Raw genomic sequence first — 4,882 nt, forward strand, 5'->3', positions numbered from 1 at the left:
GAAAGGGCACTCAATAACAAAACAGCCTTGAAAAAGAACAAAGTTGGAGAACTCACACCTTCCTGGTTTTAAGACTTACTGCAAAACTACAGTAATTGAGACACTATAGTACTGAAGTAAGGGTGCATTTACAGATCAGCGGAATAGAACTGAGAATCCAGAAATAACCCCTCACATTTACAGTCAGTTGACTTTCTAGAAGTGTGCCAAAACAATTCAATAGAGAAACAATAGTCTTTTCATAAATGGTGCTGAGATATCCACATGCAGAAGAATGAAGTTCAATCCCTACCTCACACCATACAGAAAATGAAATAAAAATAGATCCCAGGCATAAGTGTAAGAGCCAAAACTACACAACTTTTAGAAGAAAACATAGACCTAAATCTCCATGACCTGGAATTTGTGTTCTTTTTTTTTTTTAATATGTTTTAATGTTTATTTACTTTTGAAAGAGAGACAGAGAGACAGAGTGTGAGTGGAGGAAGAGCTGAGAGAGAGAGGGAGATGCAGAATCTGAAGCAGGCTCCAGGCTCTGATCTGTCAGCAGGGGCTGTCAACCCCCTGATGCGAGGCTCGATCCCACAGACCGTGAGATCATGACCTGAGCTGAAGTCAGATGCTTAACCGACTGAGCCACCCAAGTGCCCCTGGAATTTGTGTTCTAATAAAAAAGAATCTTGGGCTCAGAATGGCTCCCAACAAGAAATGACACTAAAAGCACAAGCAACAAAATGAAAAATAGGGGTGCCTGGATGGCTCAGTCGATTAAACGTCAGACTCTTGACTTCAGCTCAGGTCATGATCTCATGGTCCTGGGATCAAGCCCTGCATCAGACTTTGCACTGAGCATGGAGCCTACTTGGGATTCTCTCCCTCTCTCCCTCTGCCCTTCTACCCTGCTCACACGTTCGCTCGCTCGCTCTCTCTCTCTCCCTCTCAAAAGAAATACATAAACATTTTTCTAAAAAAAGAAAAATAGATAAATAAGACTTCAATAAAATGTAAAACTTTTGTGCTTCAAAGGACAAGTGAAAATACAATGCACACCATGGGAGAATAATCTTGCAAATTATATATCTGACAAGGGACTTACTTGCATCTAGAATATATAAAGAACTCTTACTGTTCAATAGTAAAAAGACAAATAATTCAATTTATGCATGAATAATGGACTCTAGTAGACATTTTCCCCAAGAAGATATATGAATAAGCACATGGAAAGATGGCCCACCATGGGGTGCCTGGATGGCTCAGTCAGTTGAGTGTCTGACTTCGGCTCAGGTCATGGTCTCACAATTTGTGAGTTCGAGCCCCATGTCGGGCTCTGTGCTGACAGCTGGGAGCCTGGAGCCTGCTTCGGATTCTATGTCTCCCTCTCTCTCTGCCCCTCCCCTGCTCATGCTCTGCCCCTCTCTCTCTCTTGCTCTCACTCTCTCTCTTTCTCTCACAAAAATCATTAAAAAAAAAATAGACAAATTGAAAGAAAGAAAGGGATCCACCTTGTCAGCCATCTGGGAAATGCAAACCAAAACCACAGTGAGATGAGATTCCACTTCATACCCATACCCACTAGGATGGCTAGAATTTAAAATGGCAGATAATAACAAGTGTTCGTCAGGATGTAGAAAAGTTGGAACCCTCCTACAGTGCAGTGGGGACGGTAAAATGATGCCTCCCCCTTGGAAAACCATCTGGCAATTACGCAAGAAACTAAACATAAAGCTAGGGTATAACCCAGCAATTACTTTCCTAGCTGCAAATTCAAGACAAATGAAAACATGTATTCGCACAGAAATATGTCCACAAATGTTTATAGCAGCATTCCTCATAATAGCCAAAAAGTAGAAACACACAAATGTCCCTTAACCGATAAATGGATATAGAAAACAAAATATGTTGGCCCCAAAAGGGGATGAATCCTGACAACATTTTCCCAAGTGAAAGAAGCCAGTCACCAAGGACCATGTATTGTATGAGTCCTTTTATATGAAATGTCCAGAACAGGCATATGTGCAAGACGGAAAGTAGATCAGTGGTTACCTAGGGCTGGGGTGGGGTGTGAGGGTTGAGATGATGGCTAAGGGGTGTGGAGTTTCTTTTCAGGCTGACAAAGTTGTTCTAATATTGGAGTGAACATCAAACAATTCTGCGAATATATTACAAGCCATTGAGTTATACAGTTTATTTTTTTAAATTCATTTATTTATTTTAAAAGAGAGAGGGAGAGAGAGAATCTCAAGCAGGCTCTGCACTGTCAGCACAGAGCCCGATGTGGGGCTTGAACTCATGAACTGTGAGATCATGACCTGAGCCAAAATCAAGAGTCAGATGCCTAACTGACTGAGGCACCCAGGTATCCTTAAATTGTACGCTTTAAAGGGAAGAACTGTGGGGATGAGCACTGAGTGTTATGTGGAAACTAATTTGACAATAAACTACTTGTAAAAAAATAAAAAAATAAAAAATAAAGGGAAGAACTGTGGGGTGCCTGGTGACTCAGTCTGTTGAGCGTGTGACTCGATTCCGGTTCAGGTCATGATCTCACAGTTGTGGGATCAAACCCCACGTCGGGCTCTGTGCTGAGTGTGGAGCCTGCTTGGGATTCTCTCTCTCTCTGTCTCTTTCTCTCTGTCTCTCGCTCTGCCCCTCCTCCGCTTGCCTGCTCTCTCTTTTTCTCAAAAATAAAATAAATATTGGGGCGCCTGGGTGGCTTAGTCGGTTAAGCGTCCGACTTTCGCTTACGTCATGATCTCGCGGTTCGTGGGTTCGAGCCCCGCGTCGGGCTCTGTGCTGACTGCCAGCTCAGAACTTGGAGCCTATTTCAGATTCTGTGTCTCCCTCTCTCTCTGACCCTCCCCTGCTCACGCTGTCTCTCTCTCCTAGAAATAAATAAAAATATTAAAAATAAAATAAAATAAATAATAAAAAATTGATTGATTGATTGATTAATAGTTAATGGAATGTGAATGAAATCGTCACAAAGCCGTGGACAAAAAGAGAAGGCACCGAATGCTCTAAAAGGAGATCATCATCTGTATGTGCCACCCGCCCCTCTCCGTTCTGTCCTTAGATTCCATGCCCTTCTGGTAGGGTTGGGGGGGCATCCCCTCATTCAGATTCTCACAGAGTTTGCGAGTTCCAGATGCGGATGGAGAAGGGGCTGGTTCCCCTCTGGAGCCTCTGCCCCCTTAATATTCCAGCATGTGGAATATTGGGGCCTGAGGATTCTGAGGTGGAGACAGGGGACAATGAGGGGCGTGTTCGGGAGGGGGGGTCTGAGGGCAGTCCTCCAGATGGGTCACCCACCCCTGGCGCAGGGATGCCCGGAGGAAAGGGGGAAGCACAGGGAGCCGTCCTGGGACAGAGACAAAAGGAGCAAGCAACTTCCAAGGGAGAGGGAGGGACTTGGTCACAGCGCTGACCTCCCTATACCAAGTGAGAGACTAGACTTCGGGAAACGGGCCCCGCGCCTGGCGGGGGCGCCCCACGGGAGGGAGGTCTCATCTGCATTGTACGGGCGCCCGCCTAGCTGCAGGAAGGATCGGGGTGTGGGTAGGGGTGGGAGGAAAGGAGGAGAGAGTGGGGACTGGGGGCCGTGGCTATTGGAGCACCTGCTCCGGGCCCCCCGGTGAACTGTGAGAGCCTTCAGAACAGCCAGTGTAGCCTCAGGCCCTGTGCTGAGCCCAGCTTGGGCGCCTGTCTGTTAGACAGCTGTTGGTGTGTAGGTAAAGGAATGAGCGGCTCAGGCTTCTTTGGATGCAAGATAATCTGGTGAGACATGCCATCCCGGGAGCCGCACAGGCCTGGGTTTGAAGCCAGGTCTTCTGCAGAGTCGCTGTGTTGTACTGGACAAGACACTGGGCTCCTCTGAGCCTCAGGGCTGAACCCAGTGACCTCACGGAGTGGGTAGGAGAATCCGAGAATACGGCTTGCAAAGGCCCCCCAGCAAATAGAAGGTTCCTGCGTCCGTTGGCGGGCCCGCCATGATTTAAAGTGAAGACCATCAAGATCTTCAAAGTCCAAGGGTCACACGGGGGTATTTACTCTGGGGGATTTACTCCCAGAAACTCATTAACAGTAAAAAGGGGGCTGCAATGCACCCATAGAAATAGGGTTAATGTTGCCTCAGAGGAATTCAGAGCTGGAGGTAGGGCTGAGGTGGCTGGAAGCTTCAGGAAGAGGTGGGAGGTTGGAGAATGGGGGGGGGGGGTTGGAGAGAAGGGTTGTGGGAGGCTGCTCAGATTAAAACAGCATGTTTGTGGAGGGCGTGGTGACATAGCCTAATAAGAGGTTGGATGAGAGACGCCAGAGGGACACCAAGAAAGGCTTTAGAAAGGGGTGTGTCCAGCGCAGGGTGGAGGGTGGAGAGTGCTTAGGCGAAGCACCTTGGGGGTCCCAGGACCGATGTTCCCAGCTCTTGTTCCTTGACCACGAGAACTTGCAGTTCTCGTCTATAGCAGCAACAATTGTGACATTCTGGGCTATCTTTTAAAATGCATACTTTAAGGGCGCCTGGGTGGCTCAGTCAGTTAAGCGTCAGACTTTGGCTCAGGTCATGATCTCACGGTCTGTGAGTTCAAGGCCCATAAGAGGCTCTGTGCTGACAGCTCAGAGCCTGGAGCCTGCTTTGGATTCTGTGTCTCCCTCTCTCTCTCTCTCTCTCTCTCTCTCTCTCTGTCCAGCCCCCACTCACATTCTATCTCTGTCTGTCAAAGAGAAATAAGTGTCAAAAAATTTTTTAAATGTGTATTTCATATGCACATTAAAGGCTCTGAGAAGTCCTGCAGCACAGAGCCTCTTCTATTTTTTTTCTTTAATGTTTTATTTATTTTTGAGAGAGAGGGAGAGAGAGAGACAGCATGAGCAGGGGAGGGTCAGA

General features: G+C 47.0%; 1 protein-coding gene across 2 annotated transcripts in view; it reads left to right on the top strand.

Annotated features, from left to right (window-relative positions):
- The first annotated feature begins 3,295 nt into the window (after positions 1–3,295).
- Positions 3,296–4,882, top strand: part of SPATA21 (spermatogenesis associated 21) — a 32,874-nt gene continuing 31,287 nt past the window's right edge. For both annotated transcript variants that reach the window (XM_077775910.1, XM_077775911.1), the window contains exon 1: positions 3,296–3,438. The gene's annotated coding sequence lies outside the window, so the exon portion shown is untranslated. The remainder of the gene's footprint in view (positions 3,439–4,882) is intronic.

The sequence above is a fragment of the Crocuta crocuta genome, unplaced genomic scaffold (genome assembly GCF_008692635.1).
Source record: "Crocuta crocuta isolate KB4526 unplaced genomic scaffold, BGI_CrCroc_1.0 scaffold127, whole genome shotgun sequence".
NCBI lineage: Eukaryota > Metazoa > Chordata > Mammalia > Carnivora > Hyaenidae > Crocuta > Crocuta crocuta.